At 38.5% G+C, this 21,105-nt stretch overlaps 2 long non-coding RNA genes across 2 annotated transcripts; both read left to right on the top strand.

Annotated features, from left to right (window-relative positions):
* Positions 6,418-9,440, top strand: LOC109832774. Its single transcript, XR_002244973.1, has 6 exons — positions 6,418-6,527; positions 6,670-6,819; positions 7,066-7,167; positions 7,342-7,411; positions 9,173-9,262; positions 9,350-9,440. It is a non-coding gene; the product is annotated as an uncharacterized LOC109832774 (long non-coding RNA).
* On the top strand, positions 9,467-10,044 carry LOC109832775. The gene is made up of 2 exons (XR_002244974.1): positions 9,467-9,634; positions 9,931-10,044. It is a non-coding gene; the product is annotated as an uncharacterized LOC109832775 (long non-coding RNA).

Here is a 21,105-nt window from a genome sequence, read left to right as displayed (position 1 = left end):
ATTTAATAGTATTGTAGTCCATATAATATCATACTTGGTGTAATATTTTCTATTATCCTAGGAGTCAAATGAACTGTATACATGTTTTGAAGGAAAATGGAGAAGCAATAGAAAATTCTCTTGTAACGTTAGTAGAAAAAATATTGAATTATTGTATCTATGATTTTAGTTTTTAATTAATAATTGTTGGGAATTTTATGCCGAAACCCCTAAAACAGGAGAAACGCGGAATAGAGAAAATACACCAAGATTTAACGAGGTTCGGCAACTGCCTATGTCCTCGGGAGTCACACAGTAAATTTCTTATTAATCAACAAGAAATTATAGCAAGAGCGGATCTCAAACTAAGATCTCTCAATACCAACAACACTGTAGCTATAGTGTTAATCCTCTCTCTCAAAATTAAACACCCCCTTCCCTAATCCTCTCTTTAAATCCCTTCTTAAACAAACCCCCCTTTCCTCAAATTTTTGAGAGAACGCTGGAGAAAAAGGAGAGCAGAGAGAGCCACCGCCAAAAAGGGGAACGGGGAAAAAAACCCGCTGTCGCCTGGGGAGAAATTGCGAAAGAGAGAGAGGGGGGGGGGAGAAGACGGGGTTGTGAGCTCTGGGTTTCCCTTTTATAGGGAAACCCTAGCTGAGCTGTCGACAGACTGTCGACAGCCCTGGATCCGCCACGAGGTCGCCTGTGAGTCGAACTCGCCTACAACTGCGAAGACCTCACATGCACGAGAAGTCAAAACTCGCCTGCAACTCTGGATCTTGACCTCGCCCGCAAGAGGATCACGACCCCGCCTGCAGCCCCCCCTTTCAAGCTCGTCGCCACGAGCTCGCCAGACCTCGCTCGCCTGGACCACGTTGCTCGAGAGCTCGCCAGACAGATCTCGCCTGGACCACGTCACTCACGCTCGCCTGCGTGGATCTTGAGCTCGCCTGCTATCGCTCGTCCGCCTCAACCTCGCCTGAGCTTCGTCCTCGCCTGGAGAAGCTCGCCTGCAAGGTTAGATCTCCACCCAATTTCAACAATCTCCCACTTGGAGATCAAACTATCGTCAGCAGGCTACCTCATCAAGCACCTCCTCTTGTGTGGCTCCGCCCTTATCACCTATGCATGAAGGCCAACTGAAGTTGCACACAACTCCAGTTCCTGAAAGGTCGCTGCCTTTGTCAACATATCCGCTGGATTCTTTCTTCCTTGGATATTCTATTGAAATCCTTTGACAACTCGTCGGGCTCTGTATCTTCTGGAACCATCCTGTTCCTTTTTCACTCGATACACCCACTTGTTGTGACGTGTCTTCTTCCCCATGGACAGCTCAACTAGATCCCATGTCTGATTGGAGATCAGAGATTTCATCTCTTCTTGTACTTGGGATCAGGCTCATTCCTGCCTTGATCACTAATATGCACATAAGCTACACAACCGAAAACTTTGAGATGTGAGAGGGTTACCTCCTTTCCGCACCATACCTTTTCTGGTATTCTATGTTCCAATAGAACCGATGGCCCTCGGTTGATCAAGTAAGCTTCTGTGTTGACTGCTTCTGTCCAGAAATGCTTCGGTAGACCTGACTGTGTTCGAATGCTTTAAGCTCTCTCTGTCAACATTCTATTCATGCGCTCAGCCACACCGTTGTGCTGAGGTGTGCTGAGCACGGTTCTCTCTATTCTGATACCGTGTTTATAGCAGAACTTCTTGAATCTGGTGTCTTCATACTCACCACCATTGTTTGTTCTCAGTTTCTTTATTCTCAGACTGGTCTCATTCTCGACCGAAGTAGCGGGTTTGAGCTCTGGGGTTTCCCTTTTATAGGGAAACCCTAGCTGAGCTGTCGACAGACTGTCGACAGCCTGGATCCGCCACGAGGTCGCCTGTGCGCCTGTGAGTCGAACTCGCCTACAACTGCGAAGACCTCACATGCACGAGAAGTCAAAACTCGCCTGCAACTCTGGATCTTGACCTCGCCCGCAAGAGGATCACGACCCCGCCTGCAGCCCCCCCTTTCAAGCTCGTCGCCACGAGCTCGCCAGACCTCACTCGCCTGGACCGCGTCACTCGAGAGCTCGCCAGACAGATCTCGCCTGGACCACGTCACTCACGCTCGCCTGCGTGGATCTTGAGCTCGCCTGCTATCGCTCGTCCGCCTCAACCTCGCCTGAGCTTCGTCCTCGCCTGGAGAAGCTCACCTGCAAGGTTAGATCTCCACCCAATTTCAACAATCTCCCACTTGGAGATCAAACCGTCGTCAGCAGGCTACCTCATCAAGCACCTCCTCTTGTGTGGCTCCGCCCTCATCACCTATGCATGAAGGCCAACTGAAGTTGCACACAACTCCAGTTCCTGAAAGGTCGCTGCCTTTGTCAACATATCCGCTGGATTCTTTCTTCCTTGGATATTCTATTGAAATCCTTTGACAACTCGTCGGGCTCTGTATCTTCTAGAACCATCCTGTTCCTTTTTCACTCGATACACCCACTTGTTGTGACGTGTCTTCTTCCCCATGGACAGCTCAACTAGATCCCATGTCTGGTTGGAGATCAGAGATTTCATCTCTTCTTGTACTTGGGATCAGGCTCATTCCTGCCTTGATCACTAATATGCACATAAGCTACACAACCGAAAACTTTGAGATGTGAGAGGGTTACATCCTTTCCGCACCATACCTTTTCTGGTATTCTATGTTCCAATAGAATCGATGGCCCTCGGTTGATCAAGTAAGCTGCTGTGTTGACTGCTTCTGTCCAGAAATGCTTCGGTAGACCTGACCGTGTTCGAATGCTTCAAGCTCTCTCTGTCAACATTCTATTCATGCGCTCAGCCACACCGTTGTGCTGAGGTGTGCTAAGCACGGTTCTCTCCATTCTGATACCGTGTTTATAGCAGAACTTCTTGAATTTGGTGTCTTCATACTCACCACCATTGTTTGTTCTCAGTTTCTTTATTCTCAGACCGGTCTCATTCTCGACCATAGCTTTCCATCTCCTGAAAGCTTCAAACACTTCTGACTTGTGCTTCAGAAAGTAGACCTACACATTCCGAGAGTGATCATCAATAAAAGTCACGAAGTAGTGTTTCCCACCAATGGACGCGGTGGTGGTTGGTCCCCAAACATCTGAGTGAACAAGCTCTAGCTTCTGCTTCCTGGGGGTTCTGCCACTTGTCTGAAAGCTAACTCTCTTCTGCTTTTCAAGTATGCATTCTTCATACATATCAATCTATACTGATTGTAAACCTGGGAGTTTTCTCTCTGTGTGCATAATTTTTATCCCATTTTCACTTATATGACCGAGTCTCTGGTGCCACAGCTTTGAAGTCTCATTGTCTGCTACAACTGAGATCAAACAACGTGCACCTGCTGTCATATACAGAGTACCAGTCTTCCTACCTCTGGCAATCGTCATTGCACCTTTTGAAATCCTCTAATGTCGTGTAGCCTTCACTAGCCAACTGGCTTACTGAGATTAAGTTTCTCTTCAGGTCGAGAATATACCTGACATCCTTCAGCTCCCATACTAACTCATTCAGCTTAATCTTCACTACACCTTTGCCAATAATAGCACATGGTTGGTCGTCACCAATTAAGGTATACATTTCCAAGGTTTCCGGGGATATACTTCTCGATGAATTCTTTCTGAGAAGTAGCATGGAATGATGCTCCAGAGTCTAACACCCAAGACTCCTCCTTGCTATACAAAGAGCATATCAATGCATCATCTCCTCCTAAGGTGGAAGCAACATTCATATCTGCCTTTGCCTCCCACTCCTTCTGTGCACTCTTGCACTGATTCTTGTAGTGCCCGGTTTTTTCGCACTTCCAACACTCGATAGCTTTCGAACTGTTGGGATTTCTGGATTTGGATCTCCTGTCATCTGATCCATTTCCTCTGGTTGAATTTCTACCTCTTGACTCTGTATGCAATACTGAAGAGGTTGTAGCTTCATTCGTCTCTCTCTGTCGGATCTCCTCACTTAGAACCAAATCACGAACGTCGTCGAACTTTAACTTGTTGCTTCCCGACGAGCTACTCACAGCAGTGACTGTAGCGTTCTAACTCTCTGGTAGGGAAGACAAAAGGATCAACGCTCGAACTTCCTCATCAAACTCAATATCAACTGAACTCAATTGGATCGTGACTATAATGAGTTCATTGAGATGATGTGCTACCGATGCACCTTCCGCCATTCGCAGATTGAGCAACCGCCTCATCAAATGGACTTTATTTGAGGCTGATGGCTTCTCATACATATTTGAGAGTGCTGCCATAAGACCCGCCGTGGCCTTCTCCTTCGCTATGTTGAACGCAACATTGCGAGTTAATGTCAATCTGATAACTCCGAGGGCTTTTCTGTCCAGAAGATTCCAATCTTCTTCCTTCATACCCTCCGGCTTCTTCACCGAGAGAGGTTGATATAGATTTTTCTGATACAGATAATCCTCTATCTGCATTTTCCAGAATCCAAAATCTGATCCATCAAACTTCTCAAGTCTCACTTTTTCTTCATCTGTGGTCATCGCTCCCACTTGAATCTGACTTCCTCTAGATCGTTTTACGCTCTGATACCAGTTGTTGGGAATTTTACACCGAAACCCCTAAAATAGGAGAAACGCGGAATAGAAAAAATACACCAAGATTTAACGAGGTTCGACAACTGCCTACGTCCTCGGGAGCCACACAGTAAATTTCTTATTAATCAACAAGAAATTACAGCAAGAACAGATCTCAAACTAAGATCTCTCAATACCAACAACACAGTAGCTACAATCACAGCATAAAACAAGTTACTAAGACAAAATAAATTCGATGAACCACACGTAGTACAAATTGCTAATTCAAAGGTGACATCAACACGAGAAATTAGTATTTGAAATAGTAAGCAGCAGTATTAATCAGATCATTTTCCTACACGTAAAGCATGACGCTCTTAATTCACTACAACAAAACTATTTTTTTTATAGCGTTGAATAATAGCGTTTATGTTGTAAGTGCTATAGATCATATGTGCCTTATTTTTTGATAGCGTTCGAAAAATTTTAAACGCTATAAGTAAGCGGGAGACTGAAAATTAAAACATGCGCGTTGAAAAGTAACTAAACCCTCTCAAGTGTCCCGCCCCCGTAGCTAGCCCTAAATTTTCTTCCCCCCCCCTCCCCCCAAATTATTTCGATCCCTCTCCCTTAGATCTCTGCAATTCTCTCCCTCCCTCACTCTCTCTCGCCAAAACTTGCCAGTGGCGCCGCCCTCACTCCCTCTCTCGTCGCCAAACCATCGCCGCCCTCCTCCTCGCGTCATCATCGTCGGAGCTCTCTCGTAGAGGCGCCGCTGAGGCGGTTCCTCCGTTCTCTCTCTGGCTCTCTCTCATAAAAAAATCGGCCCCAAATCGGAGTTCGCTGTCGTCGGAGTTCGCCGCTGGCATCGAGAGTTCGCCGCTACCTTCGAGACCTGAAGTTTGTCGCTGGATCTCTCTGATTAATTCGCTCTCTTTGCTCTCGCTAGGGTTTTGATTTGCCCTAATTCTTCTCTCAAGGTTCGAATCTTGACATGGCTTCCAACGTCGGCTCATCCCGCTGCTCTGTATTCGGTGAGTTTGTGGAAAAAACCAATCTTTTTCTGCTTAGATAGATATTAGGTTTCAAATTTGTGATTTTTTTGGGTTTTGTTTCCTTGTTGCTGTTGGAAATATACCCTACGGCTTCACCGAGGAGTAAATGATTGAGATTTGCAAGGATATTGGACCGGTTGTGTCTTTTAGGTTCGAATAAAAAACCCTAATCTTGATATCACTTATTTCTTGTATTTTTAGAGCGTTTGATTTGAATGTGTTGCTAGATTCTACCAATTTTGTTACTTTTTTGGAGTGCCCATGAATTAATTCTTGATTCTTTAAGAAATTTCGACGCCCTTGATTCAATTTTGTTAATTACTATTTTCTTGTCATGTATTGAATCAAATAGTAAACGATGATTCTAAAGCGTGGGGTTTAAGTTTACAGATTAAATATTGTTGTTCAATTCTAGGGTTTGGATATTAATGACATATATGTGAGCATTCTTTTTGTCCAAATTTGTGTTCCCCCCTGCAAGGATTGCATGTTTTCTACTTTTCCTCTCTTATTTAGTGTTAGTGTTGGCCCTTTGAATTCACTGTTGTTAGATCTTTAGTTTTTTTACTTTTTGTACAGGTAATCGATGATATGTGCAATACTGCAGCTTTGTGTGGCTTAATTGTTTCGTAAATTTTCAAAGTTTAAGCATTATGATAGGTTGGTTGTTGGTACTGATCTGCAGGCTGCATAATCCCAAAATTTATGCTTAGACCTTTAATAAGCTAGCGAGTGAGTTTGGAGCAAGGTGAACCAAAAAAAAAGTCTTTGGAGGGAAGATGTGATGAATTAGCTAATTTGCAATTAAAATTTTATCATATTTGACATGGTAATAGTTGCTTTAATGGTTTGATCCATCTTGAACTTTGAACTGGTTGGACATGTTTCAGCTTGGTCTTCAGGTGAAATAACTGGTGTAGTGGCAGGTTTGGGACTTGATATTTTCTCATGCATATTTTCTCATCTTATTGTGTAGATGTCCATGTACCTTAATGTAAGGCATTTGCCTTTCTTTCTTTATTCTGCATAGTTACGTTCTGTAATGGAAGGATATATTTTTGTACCTAGAAATTTCGCGAAGCAGCTCAGATGGCCAAAATGGAAGCTGAAAATTTTGTAAACCTTCTGCGCACAAAAGAACTTGAGTTGGATGCTTGTCGGAAGGAGGTTGAGATGCTTAAGCTGGAGATTGGTCATCTCAATAATAGAATCACAGAGGTAATGAACAAATGATGTTTCATCAAATCTGAAACTTTGATATATGAGGATAGAAGATTTTACTTGCATAAAGTAGCGAGTCATGGAGACATCGGTAACAAATCAAAATTTGGCGTTTGGTGCTACTGCTTTTCAATATTTAGAATTTTTATAGAGTATGTCAATCTTATTAATTTGGTGAGTATGGTCATCAAGTCTGTTATTGTGGAAAATCATTTAGCTGACTACTGTACACAACATTTCTAGGATCACAGCTATTGGTGGTATTGTTGACATATCAATTTTTAGAAGGTTCCCATCTGTATCTTTTGGACTTTCAAGCACTCCAGGTTCATCTAATGTGTCCAGGTAAAATGATTTAATTTACATGTAGATGAAGATGAAGATGTTTCCAACTTACTCGCTCAAAGTAAAGATGATTTCTATTCATTTGATCGGTTGGAAATTTACTCTTCATACCCCATACTTGATAAGCATCAATTGATAACTCATACTTAATTTGGCATTCTCATCCTCTTTCAGCTGTTCTCCGACTGGCTTTGCTCGCCACTCCTCCGGCGCTGCTGCCTTTTATCCTCCTCTACATTGAAAGGTATGTGAGTTGTTTTGGATCAATATCATAAAAAACTACGTGATCCGCAATTGCTCACCTAAGAGGGTTAAAGTTCATATATAAAAGGTTGACTGGCGTTCATGATTAATGTTGTATCTCTAAAGTTGTTTTGGATCAATATCACAAATTTCGAATATTTTTCTAGCATTAGGTAGATCATTCCATCAATGCGTGCATTGATCTGATCACTACTGATGACTAGTGAATCGTGTTGGCATGGGACAGACTAATTAAGAAAGCAGCATATACTTCTCATTTTAGCTTCTTCGTGAAGTTTGCAGACATTAATTGCTAATTTATACTTGTGAAACTGTGAGATATCAAGTCAAGTATTGCAATTTCCTACCTTTCATATTATTTCTTCACATTATGTATACATGTGAAACTGTGAGATATCAAGTGTTGCAATTTCAGTATACCTTCCATATTATTTCTTCACATTCCTATATATGCTCAGACTATTAAAAGTATATATTTTCCCCCTAAATATACATTAATAGTTTAGAGTATATGAAAAACAAAATTCTAGAGGCAAACTTCATGATTTCCCTTGAGAAACAGGAAAACAACAAAATCATAGTACTTCATGAATACTAAATTTAATATGAAAATATTTGTCTCACGTGCACACACAGAACTCAACTTTGAAAGTCTTTTTTCAGTAATCAGATAAGCACATTTTGATATTTCATTTCTATATTTTGAGATTTCATTTCTCCTTGCACTTCACATATTGATTCTATCAATAAATAAGGTAGCTATATTTGAAGCCTTGCTATTCAAGTTGAAGATCCAAGTTCAAGCTTCATCCGTAATGTGTACCAAGTCAAGCTTATTGAAGATCAAGATCAAGCTTGGGTAACATTAGTTTAGGTTTATATTATGTGTGTTGGTACTTTAAGCTCAATCATATATACACACACATTAGACATTAATTGCTAATTTATACTTGTGAAACTGTGAGATATCAAGTCAAGTATTGCAATTTCCTACCTTTCATATTATTTCTTCACATTATGTATACATGTGAAACTGTGAGATATCAAGTGTTGCAATTTCAGTATACCTTTCATATTATTTCTTCACATTCCTATATATGCTCAGACTATTAAAAGTATATATTTTCCCCCTAAATATACATTAATAGTTTAGAGTATATGAAAAACAAAATTCTAGAGGCAAACTTCATGATTTCCCTTGAGAAACTGGAAAACAACAAAATCATAGTACTTCATGAATACTAAATTTAATATGAAAATATTTGTCTCACACACACAGAACTCAACTTTGAAAGTCCTTTTTCAGTAATCAGATAAGCACATTTTGATATTTCATTTCTATATTTTGAGATTTCATTTCTCCTTGCACTTCACATATTGATTCTATCAATAAATAAGGTAGCTATATAAACAGAAAACTTTTTTATTTGGGGGTTCAAAGTCCTTCGTGTTAACCTTTGTTACAGAACTATATATATTAATGATTAGTATTGAGAATAAGGTAGCCATCAGATAAAGTTGTTATGCTTTGAAAAGTTGGTAAGTTATACATAATTGGTGACCACTTTAAATGCTGTTGTGGTCTAGAAAGTGCCAAAACTTCCTTATGCATGACTTTATATTACATACTGCTCTCGATGTGGAATTATTGATAATTGTTTGTTACAGTTCCCCTAATTAAATAAAACAGATGGGACTGTTGTTTATATTTTGATTGTTGATTTTCTAATTACTTGTGCAGAGTGTTGAAGAGGCAGAATGTCGTAGGGCATATAATTCTGCTACTGAGGCATACACTTCATCTTTTGACCGCACGAAGCCAGTAGAGGAGGTACATACTGTTATATATACATATATCCTTATCTATAGTTCTTGTGTGTTGATCGAATCATCTCCAGAACTAACAACTTATATGCAGGATGTTCTTAGAGAAGCACACGAAGTTGCGGTTCAAAATGCTCACTGAAGTCATTCACTGAAACTTTTATGGCAAAGATGAAATCATATCCTTAACATTGATGCAGTTACATTTTTTCTATTATTTATTTTCAATACCTTTTCTATTAGTTCCTAAACTTGTCTGGTACAGTCACTGGTAAAATTGTTGCCATGAAAAGTATAGCAGCATACAGAAGTGGCTTGGACATTAATACAAATGTCAGTAAGAAGGCTGACGAAGAAGGTTTGCTTGAAGATTTACATGGTACGTGCAAAGAAAGGCTGTACGAGAGACCTGATTGGTGAATACATCGTATGATTATGTATTTATTGCTTTTTGAAGTATATGATGCTTATGTTGCAAATTTTATTTTCTATAGCTGGGAAGCATATGTAATGCACCAAAGTTAGTTTTTGTTGTTCTGTGTAGCTTGAAGATTTACATGGTACGTGCAAAGAAAGGCTGTACGAGAGACCTGATTGGTGAATACATCGTATGATTATGTATTTATTGCTTTTTGAAGTATATGATGCTTATGTTGCAAATTTTATTTTCTATAGCTGGGAAGCATATGTAATGCACCAAAGTTAGTTTTTGTTGTTCTGTGTACTATGGTTAATTTCTTGTACTCCATGTTGGATTATCCAAAGACTAGTAATTTGTTTTTTGTTACATTTGTGTTGACTCTTCTTGTATGCTACAACTTGGTTATGTATTAGTTTGAACCTTTAAATGAAATATTTTCTTTTATGGTTGTCACAATTGGAAGTTATTTCTAGTTCAACCTCTAAAGGTTTATAGGCACAACTGAAATGCTATAAGAAGTAGAAACAATTGCTGAAATGCTATTAAAAGAAGAAAGACAACATTCGTTGAAACGCCATTGTAGTAACTCAAACGCTATCAAATGTAAGACAATAACAGCGTTGAAATGCTATGAATGAAAACTAAGTAATAGCGTTTTTCAACCGTTATGAAAGATATTTGTCATAGCAATATAGAAACGCTATTGAATACTCTTTTATAGCTACATAAAAATGCTATGGTTGGAAACTAACTAATAGCGTTTTTATGTAGCTATAAAAGATATTTGTCATAGCAATATAGAAACGCTATTAAATACTCTTTTATAGCTACATAAAAACGCTATGGTTGGAAACTTTTTGATAGCGTTTGGGGAAACGCTATGTAAAGCCACAGACCTACTATAGCGGGTTCTGACACAGCGTTGATTAAAACGCTATGAAATAATACTATAGCGTTTTTCGGCCGCTATGGTAGATTTCAGGTGTTGTAGTGATTATAAATTATTGCTGGGCACTGTTGTGTCACTTTTCTTCGTTTTTTTAATTTTTATTACGCTGTCGTCCTCGGACCAGTCCAATTAATTGAAACTGTGACCCGAAATAAGCATCAACCTTTAATGCTTCATAAATCATTATATATTCTGCGTAATGAATAAAGTCCGAGCCCCTATGACCAAGGCATAATCAATCATGTAAAGCAAATGCTACCTAATTTCAAACTTTTGAATTAAAACAACTGATTGCTCATCTTTGCTTGATTTATTTTGAAGTTAGGAATATTGGGTGAAAAAAAGTACAAGCACGGTCTCATGTTTCTAGAATACCGTTCTTTATAAGTTGTTCGAAAGTAAAATTAGTTATTGAAGAATATATATATATATATATATATATATATATATATATATATATATATATATATATATATATATATATAATAATACTATATATCGTGTTACTTTTAGGGTGCGTCAATTAGGGACCGGCCCTAAACTTTGGGTTGTCCTAGCCTAATCCAATTTTGGTTGCCCCTTATATTAAAATTTGGTACGAACAATAACAATAAAAATAAATACATATAATACAATTTAGCGTTCTATATTGGGCTCAAACTAAAAATATTCTCATACAAAATCAATATTCGTATAAGAAGAGATTACATTTGTGCTACAATTTAATTCAAAGAAAAATAAACACTTCTCCTTGAATTTTTTGAAGCGAATTCTTCAATTAAGTCATCATACTCAAGTTCCTCCAAGTATTCATTTTCAATTGATATCATTGCCAATCCATTCAATCATTCATGTGACATGATAGTGCGAAGATAACTTTTTATCAATTTCAACTTGGAAAAACTTCTCTCCGTCGAGGCAACCGTAACTGGGATAGTTAACAAAATCCGATAAGCGACCCATGTACATTGAAAGCCATCATCATCCCAATAAGATCTTATGAAGTCAAGGATGTCTATTGATTTAGTCACTTCCTTCGGCAACATTGTTTGTAAAGCTCATAGGTCATTGAATAAATCTTTCCCGTGTATATCACATTGTTGGTTGTGTTCCAAGTATCTTTGTAATTTAGTGCAATGTTCCTGTTGTGCGCGTCGCAGAAGCGTGACAACCAAACGGGCGTGCTTCGAGAACCAAATCAAACAAACGTCGAGATAAAGGCCAAACAAATCAAAACAACGGCACAAATCCAAACACAATAGTTTTACGTGGTTCGGCAAGTTGCCTACGTCCACGGGGCAAGAATGGGATGAGGTTTTCACTAATAGAGAAAGAGTACAAACTGAGATTACAAATCACTCGAATGAACAAACTAATCTCACCATCAAGCTCTTAATCTCTCCAAACAAAACCCTAAACAAATAGCTCAGAAAATACCTCTTTTCTGTGCTCCAAATATCCCTAATTTTTCTTCTCCACCAATTTTCTCTTCCAATTGTTCCATATATATAGAAATCCTAAAATCATAAACATACTAGGAATTCTAAACCAAAACCAAATCAAATTAGGAATCCTAATAACCTATTACCAAAATAGATTAGGAATCCTAATAACCTCATGTTACCAAAATAGACTAGGAATCCTAATAACCTCATGTTACCAAAATAGATTAGGAATTCCCTATCCAATAATTCTCCACCTCGGCGAAGTTTTCCCAAAACTGAGCTGACACCGACCAAACCAAATGCCTTACTTGTTGCGTCCAGTACGCCACGGCAACGGACTCATGACAACAGACTCCATCCACACAAGTCGAGACCCAAACAGGAGCGCGAACACTCACCCAAATGTCGATATCTACTCACCAAATTGGCTGCATCAAAACAGACTGCCTACGTATCCTCTTGCCCAAGGAATCAATCCTTCACGTAGTTCACCCAAATGGCCTCCAAAGGCCTCAATCCACTAGAAGAGTTCGCAACCCTTCTCCAATATCACGATCAAGTCTGCGGCTGATAGCACCTCCAATGGCTCCAAACTGAACTAATCCAAACATCTCCACCTGAGATGAACCAATGGCCATATCCAGACTACATCCATCAGTTGTACTCGAATCAATCAACCTATCATCTGCATTCAAATCAACACAATTTCCAAACTGTGTCACATCAGCTGGAATCCCAAATGATGCAGTATGATCTGGAGTTTCCACCCAACGTGGAGTAGCATCACTCTCCACCCGCTGCGATGTCCTAAAGATCTGATCACCACTCTCCACCTACTGAGAGTCAAATGTGACATGCCTGCTCAGAACAAAGTCAGAAGCCAATACCTGATAATCAAACACGTCTCTGAATCCCAAATGTGCTATCGGATCAAATCTCACATCCACGATGTGACCAAGTGCTGGGTAGCCAAACATCCGACACAACCCAAAATCTGAAGCAGCTCCACCAGATCCCATATCTATACATGCAGCAGTCGGCAACCTATACATGAGACGGCCCAAACATGTCGTAGCCTGCACACCAATGCCAATGTTTGACATCAAACGCCGATCCTCCTCCAGAAAGGAACAGCTGCCTAAATCTGCCATCCCGCCTTGTCGCCTCAAAGTTTCCACACCAATGAAGTGTCTCAAACTACCATGAGCTCGGCACAAATACAGTAGGTCCCTCTTGTACCTCCTTCTACAACCAGAATGAAGTACCTTCACCTTACTCCCAATACACTTCTTCAACTGTTGTTGACTACTAGGACTTCAAAACCAACGAAATTTGGTTGCAACCCACAAATGCCTAGTATAATCCCCAACATAGGAAACCAAAATACCAATTTACCTTCCAATGATGCCTCCTTGGAAGGCCCCTAAATGCCTGAATGAACACCAAATAGAAGACCCTTCAATCATCAAATAGAAGTGCCAAACTCCACCTCGGTCTCCTTGCTCATACCAACGTGCTCAAAGGACTTCAATATGCAGGTCAAGGGCACTTCTCAATAATCCAATGCACCGTATCAATAAACAAATAACCCAGCCTCAAATCCTTCTATCTCGGCCAACTATCTCAAAGCACCAACAAATGAAGAATAGATCCAAACTGATAAAGGAGAGAATTTTACCTCCAAATGAAACCCTAACAAGAGTCTCCAAACGATCTCACCCCGCACGACGGCAACGAGATCCACAAATAGGAAAAATCTCACCTTTATCTCCAAACGAAGCCCTCGAAGAGCCTCCAAAGCGATCTACTCCTCCAAATAGCCCAAGCGCCAACAAACCAATGCGGAGTAAACGAAGAATAGATCCAAACTAAAAAAGATAGAGTCTTTACCAAAAAGATCCCACCTTTCTCACCAAACGAAGCCCTAGCCGAACTTCCAAATTGATCTACTCCTCCAACCAAGATAAAACCCTAGATCTGAAATCTGGATCTCTGATACCAATTGTTGTGCGCGTCGCAGAAGCGTGACAACCAAACGGGCGTGCTTCGAGAACCAAATCAAACAAACGTCGAGATAAAGGCCAAACAAATCAAAACAACAGCACAAATCCAAACACAATAGTTTTACGTGGTTCGGCAAGTTGCCTACGTCCACGGAGCAAGAAGGGGATGGGGTTTTCACTAATAGAGAAAGAGTACAAACTGAGATTACAAATCACTCGAATGAACAAACTAATCTCACCATCAAGCTCTTAATCTCTCCAAATAAAACCCTAAACAAATAGCTCAGAAAATACCTCTTTTCTGTGCTCCAAATATCCCTAATTTTTCTTTTCCACCAATTTTCTCTTCCAATTGTTCCATATATATAGAAATCCTAAAATCATAAACATACTAGGGAATTCTAAACCAAAACCAAATCAAATTAGGAATCCTAATAACCTATTACCAAAATAGATTAGGAATCCTAATAACCTCATGTTACCAAAATAGACTAGGAATCCTAATAACCTCATGTTACCAAAATAGATTAGGAATTCCCTATCCAACAGTTCCATCAATTTTTCTTCACCAATACTCATGAACTTTGCATTAAACAAAAATCCGAAGACTTCTTCATAGAGCTCGAATTGTTCAAAGCGATCTTTGAGTGATGTAAGAGCTTGATCAATAATGTGAAGGAAATAGGAAACTCTAAAATTATCCTCCGGTGATTGACTACCTTCAACATTCGCTTCCACATCCTCATCAAAATACTTCTTTCTACGAACCACCCTTTTTATCGGAAATGTCGGATCGATACCAACATCATTGGCTTCTTTCATCATGTTTTTAAAACCGTCTTCTCTAAACTTTCGAAAGAAAACAATAAGCTCGTTTATTCTTGTAATTGCATCCTCCAAATTCATCTCTTCTTGGTGAAGAACTTTGCTAACTCGATTGTCTTTATCTAAAATCTTATACCAAATACACAAGCTAATCAATAACTCAAAATCCTCCGAAGCATTTTTACACAAGCCTTTAGCTTCTGCCATCACAATGTCCTCTTTAGAACTATTTGCAATTTCAAAAAGCATTTTTACACAAGCCTTTAGCTTCTGCCATCACAATGTCCTCTTTAGAACTATTTGCAATTTCAATCAAAGCGTCTCTTTAGCTTCTGCCATCACAATGTCCTCTTTAGAACTATTTGCAATTTCAATCAAAGCGTCTCTCAATATCTCTCTTTCTTATTTATTTTTTCTTTTTTTTGTGAGCGGAACAGAGACGGGAAATTGGGAATGAGTGCTGACGGAAATAAAGGTTGGGTAGGGTCATTAGAGTTCTTTTACGAATACAACCCTTAACATTTTTTGCATAAAAGCCCTCTTACAAAGTCTACTTCAAAAACCAAAGATAATTACAGTTTAAGGGGTGTACGAGCGGTCGAGATGGGTTGCCCCCCGGCCCTAGGTTGCCCCAACCCCGGGGCTTGGTGGGCTTACCCCAGGGTCGGCCCTGCGTGCAATGTCTAAGTCCAGATGCATGGAGATTACGATTAGAAAGAGGACGAGATCTTGCATGGTTGAGTTAGTCTTGATACTGTTTGCTTCTTGAGTCCAAGTATTACTGTAATAATGTAATTACTGTCTCATGTAGTTACTGTAATTACTCTCTCATGTAGTTGCAGTTGCAGTTTGTTTATTCATCTTTAGTTACTTTTTTAGACACATGTTATGTACTCACTTACACGTTATGTGCACACCAAATAATCTTGCAAATAAATTCACATATAGGTACTTAAAATGTTTGCAACTCCCAAATATTGCATGACAAATACATGAAAATATTTATGTACAAAAATACAAAAATGCAACAATCACCTTGCTCTGATACCAAATGTAGGGTCCTGTTTTGCTTATGTATAGCAAGTGTAGGATCGTGACCCTTAAGAATAGAGTGCGCTCTTATAAAAATCCGCAGAAGCTTTACACTTAAACACTAGAGGATGAGTTTGCAAAGTATATTATAAATTGCAAAGAAAGAATGGCAATCTCATAAAATAAACATCACAAACACAAGCATGTATACTGGTTCCACCTCCCCGATGTACATCCAGTCCCCAAGCAAATCCCGCTTGAGATTTCCACTATGATTTTGAAACCTTACAAAATCAAAAGCTAACCTGACCAATTTGCAAGACCATGCAAATTGCAACACCAATTGACAAGACCATGCCAATTGCCACCCAATCTCTAAACCAAGAGATCAACCCTCTCAAACCCGAGAGAAATCCTTTTTGAAGCAAGAACACAATTGATCCTATAAGCCTTGAATGTGTAGTGAAGTTCTGCAGTGGCTTAGGATTCTTTTAACTCTCTGAATATTACCTATAAAATCTCTAAGAATGATTGAAACCAAGGCAATATCAGAAACTCTCTTTTTCTAAACACTTAGCATGAAAATCTGGAAAATTAGAGAGTGAATATGCAAAAAATATTTGATCTTGCAAGTGCAAAACTTGGTTGTTGTTTTCTGATGTTTAAACCTATTTATAGCCTCTGAAATGAAATTTTAAACCCAATTAACGTCCACAAAACGGCTATAAACAGTCACTTATTTAAAACCGGAAATCTAAAAAAACTACATCTGTAGTCGACTACAAGTCATAGTAGTCGACTACACTGAGTTTAAATAGACTCTGTGAAGTCAGAAAATTGCTCAGTAGTCGACTACAAGGCATAGTAGTCGACTACACTGTAAACTCAGATTCTGAAATTTTTCTGTTTAGTATTTTGACTGTAACTTTCTCATCCGATATCGGAATGAGGTGATTTAAGATTTGTTGGAAAGCTCTTGAAGAGACCTACCACTTTGGTCTTTTGAGTTTTTCCATATTCTAATTGATAAGGGGTGTAAATAAAATATTTTAAGACTTACTCAATATCTATAAACTCTAATGGCTAACATAGGGAATTTCTATTGTTAACCAACACACTAAGCATGTGTAGTGTGTTCTAACACTATGTGTGTGATCGTGTTCGTGAGTGATCAAGGCTTGTACAAATTTCTAAGGCAAAGAAATATAAAATTACATTTTGACAATAAAGTATATTTTTTTCTTTGCTTCATTTTGCCCTTGAACTCATCTATGTCTTAAGTATCTCTTTGAATATAATTATTGATATAGCTCTGATTACTGCAAAACAAATGTTGAGCAATAATGCCACACACATTATAATATTTGTTATCATCAAACACAACTAATCTGGGTCAAGTTCCTAACATTCTCCCTCTTTTTGTGATGATGACAAATATATGTTATTAAGATATAAATTTAATCCCACTGCTGAATAAATAAAATCTTTTACTCCCCTGTATCAAAGCTATTTAGGTAAAAAATTAAAAATTTTCTATTTATATAAATCCCCCTTTGTCATTTAGCAAAAAGAAAAACATAATTCTAGTTAAATTTTTTCTTTCCTGGGTACCTTAATAAAAATATTAAGCACTTTGGAACCCGTTTTATTATTATCAATTAGATTATCCCTTAGGATCCAAATCCACTTGGATATTGGTTTCCATTTATTAACATAGTTGCTAATTCTTTGAATTGTAAAACTTCATGCAATATAAGATGAAATATAATCCATTTATATCATGAATCATTCAAATTCTTAGGAATCCATATATATTATTTTGCTTAGCATGATATATCTATTATATTATTCTTCAAACATAATCATTCTTTGTAAATATACTTAGGAACAAATCCAATGCCAAAAAATGATTTATTTGAATATTTTTGAATATGAGAGCCAAATTATTCAAATCTCTTACTTTTATATGAATTTACTACACATTCAAACATGATATCATCAATATTTTAATTTAATAGAAAAATATCTTTATCTAAAAACATTAATGCGAATTTTTAAATCATAGCATTCTGATTTTAGATAAACATCTCATTAGTCAAAATATGACTTTCTTTTTAAGCAAGGATATTATTTTCCTCATTCATTTAATTACTTGAGAGATTAGAAATAGTAGAAGAATTAAAAATCAGAAATTTCTATCAAGTAATCATTTTATTTTACCTCTTAAGAAAATTAATGTGAAGCCTTTAATATCAAAAGTTTCATATAATTCATTGAAAGGCATCTAATAATTCTTCATTATTGATACCTCATCTCTTGTACATGAAGCCACATGTGAGCGATTCCTCTTTTTTGTTTCTTTCCATTTGAATACACTCAACCTGTGCACAGAACAATGATATTTTAGATTCTTTATACTATATTGTACTTCGTGTGTTACGTCTAAGTATGCCAATTTGATGGGCTGAATTGCATAGTAGACAAGCCGATTGAACTCGTTCTTTGATTCAAAGCACAAATAGATCAAGATTCATTGCGCTTTTGAGTCCAAATTCACTTTAGTCCTTTGAACAAACTGACCATTCGTATATTGAGTGGTTGGCTTGTGAAATTCGGTTACGTCTAACAATGTTCAAAGTCGTAGGCGCAAGAGATGGAGGTAGATCTTCATCGCACACTTCCAATGATATGTAGTTCGGTGCCATCGAATAGAGGTGTCGCTGTGCTGCGAATATCCCTTTTGATATTATGATATATTTGTTGATGCCATCATTTCCCTTCGGCTCTGATACCAAATGCTAGGATCTGAAATAGATACTACTAGAACACTTAGAGGGGGGTGAATAGTGTTCTCTTAAAATTATTTGGCAAGGTAGATAATAAATTGCATGAAGAAAAATTGCAATTCTCAAAATTGCAAAAACAAACACAAGGATTTATACTGTTCGCACCAATCGGTGTACATCCAGTCCCCAAGCAAAATCCCGCTTTGAGGAGTTTTTACATATGATTTTGAATAAACTTACAAAATCAAACGCAAACCTGACTAATTTTCTCAAATTAAACTTAACAAAATCAAACGCAATACCAATTGACAAACTCCTTGCTATATTTGAACACACAATCTTTAAAGCCAAGAGATTAACCCTCTTCACAACCGAGCGAGAAAAACTTGTTGTAGTAAGAACACAATGATCCTATAAAGCCTTGAATGTTGTAATGAAGCTGCAGCAGTGGCTTAGGAATTCTATTTAAACCTCTGTAAATTGCCTTAAAGATATGTATTGGATGAAATGTTTGAAGGCAATTTCAGAACTTCTCTTTTTCACAAATCCTGAATATTTTTCACTTGAATAATTGCACAAAAGTCAAAGCTTATGGTATCTAAGTCTGCTCAATTCAATTTCTTTTGATCAAATAACACTTATATATAGACCGCTTTGAAAAGATCAATTTTAAACTTTAAAACTTTAAAAACGGCTATACAACTTCAGATATTCAAACTTTGAAAACTGGGAAAACTGTATCTAGTAGTCGTCTAACTACGTTGACATTAGCGACTACACTGAGTTTCAAACAGAACTGGGTTCGAAATTTCTCAGTAGTCCGACTAACAGAACCCATTTAGTCGACTACACTGTATTTTGACAGAAACGAATAAAATAAAATTTGAGTTTAGTAGTCGACTACTGTGTACATACGTCGACTATACTTAAAAAACACAGAAACTTATGGTTCTTCACACATTAAGTAGTCGACTATAATCACTATTAGTCGATTATACTGTAATTGATCAGAATATATGTATTTGAGTTTTTACATGATATGTCGACTATTAATCCTATTAAGTCGACTATAAGATAATGTCAGGCTGTCTGAAAAATACAATAGATAGTTAATCCCCATCAAACGACCGATCGATGAGGCAGTTACATCTGACGACTTCCAGTAAGGCTTACAATCTGACAAACCTTCACAACAACTAATGAAGGCCCATATTCAACAGCCTTCTACATCAACATCGGATGAGTTACAATCTGACGACTCTTATATTTTCAAGGAGCCAAGAGGGAAGATTACAAGATATCTCTCAAACCGTAAGGAATTTGGACCGAACGGAGGAAGCAAACAAAGCCTTCGCGCTTGCGTCATTGGATGGCACCCGTCTCGTCGTAGATTAGCCGATTTCATATGTAATTCGTCAATTCCGTACGTACGGTTTGAAAGTTATGATCCTGTTCTCGTGAAGTTAATTTTCTGAAGACCGTCTGCAAAGAACTGGACTTTCTGTCAGAACCATTGGACTTAGCCTGAAGCCGCGAGCCCGACCTAAGGTTCGGCTCTGCATTACAGAGTCAAGCGACATGCTCAACTCTGCGTTTTCAACATCAAACGCCAGAGTTACATCGCTAAAATGCACAACTTGCGTTTTCAGTCTTAACAGGGCTCAACTCTGCGTTATTCAACATTCAAAACGCCCCAGATTAATCTCTAAACAGCACAACTGTGCCGTTTTCACCTTTTAAAACAGGCACAACTCTGCGTTTCAGCCTTAAAACGCAGAGATTCATCTCTTAAAACAGCACAAACTGTGGTTTCACGCTTTAAACAGCGTCAACTGTGCGTTTTTAGCCTGAAACAGGGCGCCAACTGTGCGTCTTACGGGCCAGTCTGATGCGTTATTCAGCCTCAACTGTGAGAGATTCGTTTAGCCACACAGCTGTGGTTTTCAGCCTTAACTGCTGCGTTTACGGGCCAGCTGTGGTTTTTCAGCCTCACTGTGCAGTTTTCAGCCCAGCTATGCGTTTTCAGCCTAATGTGCGTTTCAGGTCAGAAACGCCACAGTTCGGAGCCAGAACGCCTTGTTTTTAGCGTTTATACTCGTTCAAGACGATTTGAACGTTCCAGAACCTGTTTTTCTCCCCAGAATTTTAGTCGGATCACCTACCCTATCATGGAGAGCATTTATGAGGGAGCAGATTGCACCCCCATTAAACCTCATTAAGGAGATTTAAGGGGGTCATTTTATACCTTAACCCCTATAAAGAGACCTCAAAATCAACTGAGTTCAGAATCCTCTCTTTTTTTTTGGGGGGGAGCTGACTTTTGGGATCTTGATCGAGGCATCTTGCCGCGTTTGCAGCAACAAGGATTTGTGACGAACTATCTCTTCTT

Source organism: Asparagus officinalis, chromosome 3 (genome assembly GCF_001876935.1).
Source record: "Asparagus officinalis chromosome 3, Aspof.V1, whole genome shotgun sequence".
Taxonomy (NCBI): Eukaryota; Viridiplantae; Streptophyta; class Magnoliopsida; order Asparagales; family Asparagaceae; genus Asparagus; species Asparagus officinalis.
This window is presented reverse-complemented; position numbering and strand designations above follow the sequence as displayed.